Here is a 10,120-nt window from a genome sequence, read left to right as displayed (position 1 = left end):
GCCAGCAGCTGCGGCTGGGCCAGACTTCAGCGCCTCCCTCTCCCACTGCACACGCCTTCACTCGCTCTGTCTTTAGGAGGCCTGCCCTGTTCCCTCCTCCCCCGTAATTATCAGTTGCTCTTTTAGCTTTTTTGGTCCTAATTTTAACTCCTAGCACATCTGCCACCAACCCCCCCCCCCCCCGGTGTCGCACACGTGTAATTTACACGTCAGTGCTGTTATGGTTCCTGTTAGCAGCTTTCGGCAGAGGCATGTGCAAGTGCTTGTCAAAGCCGGAGCAGTCTTAGCATCTGGAGAAACTGAGGCACAGAGCCGTGACGTGACTGCCCCAAAGGCCAAATAAAGACTAGAAACCACGGTGGCTTGACTGCCAGGTCTGTTCTCCCTCCCCAACCAGTAGGCACCACTCCCCTCCCAGAGCTGGGACTCGAACCCAGGAATCCTGGCTTTGTCACCTGCTCTGACCACTAGCCCCAACCCTCCCAGAGTCAGGGGTAGACCCCTGATGCCCCTTCCCGCTCTAACCCACTAGAAACCTGCACCTCTCCTGAGCCTCAGGGATCTAAGAACCCAGGAGTCCTGCCTGCCAGGCCCCTGCTCTGACCCCTAGCGAGAGAGAGCGCGAGAGACCAATGCCTGACTCATAACACTGACACTACGAGTCGATGAAGCGGGCTGCCTTGTGTGAGCTAATGCTGTTCTCCTGGGCCTCCTAGGGTCCCACCCACCCACACAGCAGGGGAGGGGGCGGGCAAGCCGGTCTTATGAACCAGCTAAACCGCCCTAACCCCAGAGCCAGCTGCTCAGATGTTTATGGGCCAGGGCCGCGTGGGTGGAGCTGTGGGGTGGATGGCAGTGAGTGGGAATGTCTTTGCAAGGCCAGCCAGGTGCTGCGTGGCCCCAGCAGGGCCTGAGGCGCATGCAGGGTTGAAGTAAAAGTGCAGGGTGGGGGAGAATGGTGCAGGGATTTATGGGGCGGGAGGGGGGGGAGGGAGAGGAAGCCCTTACATCCCACCCCCAGCACTTACAAGAGCAAGCGGATCAATGTGTATGTTTAATGTAAACAGCTGTGGTGGGGGGGATTTACTGAGCCCAGAGCTGGGGCCGAGGGCGGGTGCCAACAGCAGTCACCTTCCTGACCTCGCTGCGTGGCCCGGCCTGGCTCTCCCGCCCACTCAGGCGGCCGGATGGAGGCGTGCGGCTTTGCCGGCATGCAGCCGGCAACGTGCAGAACCGTGTAGCGACATTCCCGCGCTCTGGAAAAGCTCCGAGCATCCTCGCCCGCCCACGCGCCTGGCTCGCTGGCTGGGAGCTACGGGGGCGGGGGCGTGGAATTCCTGAGTGCAGAGAGCAAGGGTGCCAAGGGGCGGGGGGAGCCCCCCCACCCTGAGTTTCATACAGGGGGTGCAAGCGCCCAGGTGAAGCTGTTAACTAGACCCCTGCATTAGTGTGACATGTAAGTTCTGCAGAGGAGCGGTGCCCCTGGGGCAGGGGGTCAGTATTTTATTTACAAACAGAGGCAGGATGATGACGCTAAGGACAGGCTGGTGATTAGATTCAGGATCTGGAAGTTTAGAGGAATCCCTCTGTGGAGGGGGGTGGGAGGGAGGAGGGGTTGTTTTAGAGCGAACACGGGGGCGGGCCTCAGAAAATATACAGCCAAGCACTGAGCCTAGGTTGCCCCTCGGTGAGGTCGAGCAGCGGTTTTATCCCCATTGTACAGATGGGGCATTGAGGCACACACAGACTAAAGGCCAGATTTTCAAAGGTATTTAGCCACCTCGTGAGATTTTTCAAATGCACTTAGAAGGTTCGGTGCTTTGTAAACCCCATTAGATGCCTCGCTGCAGCTTTGGGTGCCTAAAAACCTTTGAAAATCAGTCCTTAAAGCACTGGCCTGGGGTCAGCGAGGAAGTTCATGAGGGGAGGAGAACCCAGGTCTTGCTCCCGACCCAGTAGACCAGCCTCTGCATGCTGCAAAAAAAAAAAAAGGATTCTGATAGATGGGAGCAAAAACAAGGCAGCCAGTTCTCTGAGACGCCAGCGAACGGTCCCAGGATGGAGGCCATGGCTGACAGCATGAAAAGCAGTGCAGAGATCAGGAAGGCTGGAGAATGAGAGTCAGATGAGAAGAGACGACTTAACTCCCAAGGGGTGGCAGGTTCTGCCCCAGGCTGGGTTGTACAGCAATGGCTGCTGGGCAGTTTTACATTTTAACTGAAAACTATTTTGTTCCGTCATTTCCTGTTCTGAGTTGACAAAAGGAAGCAAGGCGAAAGTGCTGTGTGAGTATCCGGTGTGTGTACACCTGCCATTCTTAAGGCTTCAGCTGCATTCAGGCCAATTCCAGAACAAAGAACAGAAACTGCATCCACAGGGTCCATAAAGTCGACACTTATTGTCATGATTTGCATTATTCACTGGGCACCATCTGTGTGCTCAGCACTGTTCAGAATATGCCAGAAAAGCCAGTCCCTGAGCCAAGGCATAAAAACTGTGTAAGTCTGGAGAAGACGGCTCATATATTTAAGTATGAAGTGTATAGTTACCGACCACACATGTCAGCACATGGTCACTGTGATGTTTATAGCTATGACTGGAGGTACTGACGGCAATAGAAGGTTTAGTTGATTAAGGACTAGAAGATTTGACCCTCCAACTTTCTCTCTAAAGGAAGAGGCACAGGAGCTCTGGGCAGCTGTTTATTTTCCTTTCCTGCCTTCAGTGGCCCTGAGATACCTCAGACGTCTCTGTTTTTTTCTCAACTTTAAAATATAGAATTTTCTTGGTGTTTGATTTAAATATTCTCCTGTGAGAACTGCAACTCGCTCGCTGTCGTGTTGGGTTTAAGAGCCTTCTGGAAAGTAATTAGCCTTTCAACAGCAGTAAAAGCCATGTTGCCAACTCTCATAGTTTTGTCATGAGTCTCATGATTATTGTTTCCATAAAGCCCCAGCTCCTGGAGTCAGGTGGATCTGTGATGATTTCAGCCTTCGTTCTTAAAGAAAAATGAAGTTTCTAGTCCTCGTGGCTGTGGAGAAAGCTTCAGAATGTGACCCCGGTGCACTTAAAGGCTCAAAAAGCAGAAGGTAAATAAGAAGATCCCCAAATCCATCATTTTTAAAGCTAATCTCATGAGTTTTTGAACATTTGGGACTGGCAATATTGTGACAGTGACTTGAAAGTGTCAGTTTCACTCCTGTTGAAGGTCAGTTTCTAGTCTATTATTTGTAGTGAGGTAACACCCCTCAAGCCCCAGGCAGGTGCCCTATAAACTCACGGGGCCTTGCCCTGGTAGGATGTTTCCAAAGTTAAATGATCTATTCCAAGCTTGATGACCTGCAAAAAAGTGATAGAAAGTCATCTAGCTTTTTCTACAATTGTTTCAATTGTTGTATTCAAGCGTTAGTCACAACGAACGTACATTACAATTTTAAACCTAACCAGTGTTCCCTAAGTGACTTGACACAAGACGTGAGATCACGTTAGTATTAGAGTTGAGTGGGTCTAATAGGTATTAAATCCTCTATTTTTATATAGGAATTAGATACAGAGCTCCTGTTAGCTAATTTCTAACACGTGGCCAGATATGGAGCTGTTGGACAGACAGACGTGCAGGGGGATAGGCAAAGACGATGCAGACGCTCCCATAGCATGTGAGCGAAAAGCAATCCTGACGGGGCTATGCAGCCTCTCAAGCACTTAGCCCAGACCCTGGCTCTCGGGAGGCGGCGGGGGCATTGCACCGGCATACCCCCCGCATGCCACGTCAGGGGCCCCGCTACCAGCGGCTGAGAGCACATGTGCTACATGTGAACCAAGCCCTTCCCCGGGGCGCTGCTCAAACAGGGCCACCTTACCCATGGACTGGGCTCATTTGCAACAGCCGCCTTTGCACTCCTGTCCTGCAAGGAGCTGCCAGACAACCCCACCCAGATAGGACGTGCGCTCTGGGCTGGGAGGGGAGGCGCTGGTGGCGGGGGGGATTCACAGAGTTCTCAGGGGCTGGGGGGGGAGCCGGGTCTATTTTTATTATTATTAGCTATAGTTTTTTGGTCGCTAGAGGGGAGATTTTGCTCATTTGCTCCATCTGGCCCGTTGTTTATTTTTAACCCAGCTGACGGAGCCCTGCACCTGGCACATCACGGGAGCGGGGAGGGGAGCCTGGCGCTCAGTGCATTAGCAGCAGCAGATTGAGGCTTTATCCTTAGCAGTTTTTATACAGATTCCCAAAGCACTTTAGGAACACAGGCGCTGCCAGACTGAAGTCCATCTAGCCCTGTCTACTGTCTCCAACTGTGCCCCATGCCGGCGATCTCAGCGGACAAGTGGGTCAGTGTCATCGTTTCCGTTTTACCGATGGGGAAACTGAGGCACAGAGCAGGAACAACATAGTCAGAGGCAGAACCCAGGAGTCCTGCCTCCCAGTTCCCACTTCTAGCCCCCGACCACACTGCCTCCCTCTGCACCAAGATGGCTCCAGGGTTGCGGGTTCTCTGTTTTAGGTCCTGCTGTTCAGGTTGTGTCGGGTATTTGCAAAGGGGCACAGGGGCAGCTCGTCCAGCTTGAGAGGAATGGGGTCTGTAGTGCCTGGCTGCTACTGGACAGGGGTGGTGGGGTAGGAATGGCCACGAACCTCTGAGGGGTAGTGGCTGCTGGCAGTGCAAGACGCCTCATTGCTGTAGCCCTTCCCATGCTGTTTGAAGGGCCCCAGCTAGGAAATGGGGCTGGCCCAAGCCCTGTGATGCCAGGTGCTCAGCGCAGAGCGAGCCAGAAGCCCTGGGCAGAGCTGGTTAGGCTGCAGGGGGACAGAGCAGACAGGAGAGTGGCTGCCTCATGCTGCTGGCAAAGTGTAACCCCTTCTTTGCTGCCCTGTAATTCACAGAGGGCTGGAGGGGTGTGGAGGACACACATACGCCCCCACCCACCCACCCACCACTCCAGGGTCTCCCATGTTACAGTGTCTGGAAGAGGCAGGACTAGGCTGAAATGCCGATAAAAGGGGGATTTACCAGCAGGGCTGCTGGACACAGCCTGACCCTGTGGTTCTCCGGGGTTCTCTAGCTCTCAGCCAGGCGGCCTTATGTCATCACGTGGGACCTTCTTAAACCAGGGCCTGGATCCAGCAGTCGTGGAGGGACCAGCTTGCGGCACCGTGGGGATTTTGGCTTGTTTCTTGCCATGTTACCATGACAACTGCAGGGGAACTGTGGGCTGGAGCTTGGCTCCTGGCGTATTGTGTTTCGGGGGGGGGGGGGCGCTGGTGAAAAGGCAGCCTTAGCGTCCTCCCTCCGCGCAGACATTGATCGCTCGCGTGGGAGGACGTTTTGCTGCACTCAGCATCTATTGCCCAATCTCCGCCACCCCATGCAATGTCTCCGCAGGGAGTGGCGGCACTGAGTCCCATCTGGGCAAGCAGCAAGAGTCTACGGTCAGGAGTACCACCCGAATCCCCTTAGTGCAGGCATAGCCCTCCCCAGCAGGTGGCGATGGCACAAAAGCCCTCTGATTCCTTTACCACCGTTGCTCTCAGAGTGGGCTCAGGTGTAGTGATCCCACTGCTGCCACCAGTTCATGGATTCATAGATACTAAGGTCAGAAGGGACCATTATGATCATCTAGTCCGACCTCCTGCACAACGCAGGCCACGGAATCTCACCCACCCACTCCTGCGAAAAACCTCTCACCTATGTCTGAGATATCAGTGCAATTGGTGGCGGGGAGATCATCCCAATGCTGCCTCGTTAGTGGTAACTTTTTCCTGCCATCTGATGCAGGGTATGGCACCCAGATCCCTCAAATGGAACGTAACCAGAAGCTTAGCAGGATGCCTGTAGCAGGTCCAGGTCTCACACCCATACAACCAGTTTACAGGTTTTTAGCTTGGTTTGAAGCTTAACACCACCTCGCTGCCAGGGTCTGCCTGCTAGGCGGCCGGATGATGAAGTGACTTCGTTGATACGACTCGTCAGCCCCTTGTCTAGGGTGAGTTCCTTTGACAATATACCACAAAGGCAGCAGAAGAGTCTGCACCAGCATTGCGCTGGGTGTTGCTGATTGCGACGTTCGGTTTTGTTTCGGGTGTCCTGGGAGCTGGCTGATACACGACCCTCTGTCTTTCCCAGATTGTCAGCCCGTACGTTTCTGCAGACCCCGCAAATCCGTCCCTAATCAATTGTATCTCGTCGAGAGTCTGTGCCCAGGTATCGGCGAAGGGCAGCTCATGAGCGCCGGCTTCAAAGACCTTCGCGGAAGAGAGCAGCCTGCGCACTTCAAATCATTTTCCAGAGGATTGGAAACGTACCTTGACACCAGCATTCGGGCCTCTTGGAGCATCATGGAACGTTGCTGCTCAGGACTAGGTAGAAGAGATTATACGAGGGTGGACCAGTTACGCAGTCCTGCTTTAGACCGTTAGTGACAGGAAACGGGTCAGACAGGACACGCATAGCCCAAGGTCAGACAGGAAGTCTGTGGCCGAGCAGGGAAGTGAACCTGGATCCCTGGCTAGTGTCCTATCCACTGGACCAGTCTTCCTCTCTAATGTTAACAATGTTCACCTACTTCCCAAGGCCTGCTGCAATGCTTAATCCATGGATGTGGTCGCGGCTTCTATGGTAGGTACTATACAAGGGCAAGTGATGATTTCTCTGTCTCTCTCTCTCTCTCTCACACACACACACCCCATTCCATATGTTCACAAAAGGCATATATATCTGAAGTCCCTTCTGTTGTCTGACAGGCCAAAGTATTCTTCTCTATCTGTTTAAACTCTTGTGTAGCGCTGCTGGACACTGTTAAACAGCTGCTGTGTTTTACCCCAGAGGTGGCTGCATTTCAGCAGTGAGCCAAGACGCTCATAGCGCTAGGAGTTTGTAAAGCACCTGAGGATGAAAGAAATGCTGGAAATACAAGGTCACAGAGGGCAGCAAACTCCCCCAAGGTGATCTGACGCTGCGCTGTCTGGCAGTCTGCAGCCCCAGAGGCCGTGCTCCTCAAAGGCATTTTAGTTCCTAACTTCCATTTAAATCAATGAAAGTTAGGAGCCTACATACCTTTGTGGATCTGGGCCATAGAAACCATGGCAGTGGTTCTGAGAGAGGCGTGAAGTGTCTACTTTCGTGGGTGTTAACTCTGAAGCGTAATGATGACACAACAGCCACCCCTCCCCCCATCCTGCAGACACGTACACAGAAACAGCACGATAGCAGCACACTAGTAGGCATACAGTCCATACGGGAACAAACAGCTGCATGTGGCCTATATTTATTTGTATTATAGCAGACCCCAGCTGAGATGAGGGCCCCATTGTGCTAGGCACTGCACAAAGTGTAAGACGCAGCCCGTAGCCATCTAACAAGGCAACGGCAAGGAAGTATCAGCACCTCCAGTGTATGAATGAAGAACTGAGCAAGAGTCTAAGCGACTTGTCCACCCCACGCGGTGCGCAGGGCAGGGCAGGGCAGGGCAGATAATTGAGCTGCAAGCTGTTGAGTCAGACCAGTGCCTTAGCTACAAGACCAGCCTTTGGCACGGCAGAGCTGTGGCTGCATGCAGTGGTCAAGTCTGCCTTGCCAGCTGCTGCGGTTACTCTCTGCTGCTCCTTCTCCTGGGCCCGCAAGCCTCCACCCCAGCCATTTCCATTCAGTGTCCCACAGGCTGGGCTCAGCAGAAGAATTTCCCAGGGACGAATTTGAATTTCACTCAGGCTACCTCCATTTCCCCAAAGCGCCTCTCGAGACCGGGGCAGAAAAACTGAATCAGACCCCGGCCCCGACACACTGGAGCATCTGATCCCATTTGCCGCGGTTTGTAATTCCGCCCAGGGGGCACTGGCTCTTCCGTACAATATCCAGCGTCGTCCTTGGGGCTTTGCAAACAGGGAATGAGACAAGCCAGGAAATGAAGGGAGTGGAAAACCAGCCCATGACACTGGGGAGTAGAGCCAGGTTGCGATTTATTCTGGGTCCCTCCCAGGGTGTGAAGCCAGATCTGATCAGATCCCAATTCTGGGCCAGCATTAATGTAGCCATATGTCTAACCAGCCTAGCGCTTGGCTATCAGAGAGTGAGACAGGAGTGACAGCTGGATGGGTGTATATGGGGATGTATAGAGGGGGTGTGTGTGTATATATGGGGATAGAGAGACAGCTAGGGGGTGTATGGTAAGAGAGCGATAACACGCAGGATAGATTTTTGTCCTCAGCCAGTGTGGCCTGGATGGGTACCAAAATGAGATGACAAACCCGGAGATCAAAGGGAATTCCAATCGTTCCGGAGTTATTGGCACATGTGAATTTTTTTTAATGCCAGTCAATCCATGAGCACAGCAGCCGCCCCCTCTCTGGCATAGCTGCCCAAGTCCCTCGGTGCAGGCGGGAGAGGGGGAGTGGCGATAGAAATAAAACTAGCTTCAATTCTGTCTGGGGCGAGCTCCCCCGGGCTGCCCTTGGCCCAGTGTTCTCTCCACTTAGAACACGAGCCCTCTGGCCTCCAGTGCCGGCCACTCATGGGACAGGCCCCACTCTGCCAGTTTCCATCAAGTCCCCTATCCTGGGTGGGCGCCGATGACCCAGTCTGACTGTGGGACGCGAGTTTGCATTCGCGTCCCACCTAAGGTCAGCCCCCGAGCCGTGTGGTGGCTGAATGACGTGGGGTGAGCATGGGGGAAGATTATTACTGGGTATCGAGCCCCAACTATTGCTCAGCATTGTAGGAAGTGTGCAGGGCTTTAGTCTCAGTTATACTAAGCCCCTTTATGCCAGTCTGGCAGTGTAAAAGGACCTTACAGGGGTGGGAATGGTGCCCTGAGCATCCACACTGACTGTGGTAGAAGCGGGCTAAGGCCTCTCCTCCCAGGTCCTGGATCAGTGGGGATTGGATTGGAGGCACAGATAAAGTGCCCTACACCTGGTCTATTCTCTGCTTCCCAGGGCCCATAGCATAAGTCAGAGCAGCCCTGAGGCTGCTCTAATTTACACTAGGGTCTAGGCAGGCACCTACACAGCCCCAGAACATAGGAGCACAGAGGCAGCTCAAAGCCAGTTTCACACTCCAGCTGTTGCTGCCCCAAATGTAGGGATGATGCAACTGTGAATCGGGGCCAAAAACGCAGACGGGCCATGAGCCAAAATACATAAAACCTAGGAGATCGACTGGAGGCAATGAGAGACATTTCTCCTGAGAACGGACCCCAGCCTGGTAGGGACTAAACTAATATCATACTAAGCTGCTCTTGCCAATTGGCTTAGCAACAAATACCCCAAAGCTTCAGGCTTGCAAACATATGGATTAACCATCACAGCCCTGACTCTCTGCACTGGAGAAGCCGTGCAAGGACTGCGGGCGGTGCCTGATGGCGTGGGTGGGCACCAACTCGCGTGGCTTTGATCTTGCCTGCTGTATGAGCTGGCTGGCTGGTTGCTAGGTGAGTTTTTTGGCGAGGGAGTGGGGTGCATAGTTATGCGATGCTTCAGCTGGTGGCTGAATTGACTGGATGGCTGGGATAGCAGGTGCCTGTTTGGTGGACTTGTTTGATTAGGTGGCGGAGAGCAAGTTCTTGGCTTTATCACTTAATTGATGATGAGAAGAGGTGTAGCTAATACATCAGATATCAAGGTGGCCAGGAAGCTCTCTGGCCTATAGATATGTAGGTTGAACATTTCAAAAGCAGTCACTGAATCTGGGTGCCTAATTTGAGAGCCCCGAGGCTAGTAGATGCAAGAAGCTCACTCCCTGATTGTTAAGAGGTATTTAGGCATCGCTTTGGTCAGCATTGCAAGGCCTAAGTGATTTAGACACTGACTTTCAATAGGACTCAGTGCCTAAATCACTGCAGAAAATGGGGCTTAGCTTTGCAACACTGAGCGGAGCTACGTCTCACAGCCGGGCCCCAGCTCCCACGTGGGCACCCAAAGGTGCATCTACACCGGGTGCTGCCTCAGCCCGATTTTCAGCAGCGCAAGGCCCAGGGAAGCCAGCGGGAGCTCTGGGGGAGGGGCTCCGCGCTTCTGAAATATCAGGCCCCTGGTGTCTCCCACCATACAACAGCTCAGATCACCCGACTGCCAACCTGACCCCGATTCTACCACCCACCCACCACTCCGGGTACAACTCTGGAC

The sequence above is a fragment of the Lepidochelys kempii genome, chromosome 25 (assembly GCF_965140285.1).
Source record: "Lepidochelys kempii isolate rLepKem1 chromosome 25, rLepKem1.hap1, whole genome shotgun sequence".
Taxonomy (NCBI): Eukaryota; Metazoa; Chordata; order Testudines; family Cheloniidae; genus Lepidochelys; species Lepidochelys kempii.
The sequence above is the reverse complement of the archived record's forward strand: the minus strand, read 5'-3'. Positions refer to the sequence as shown.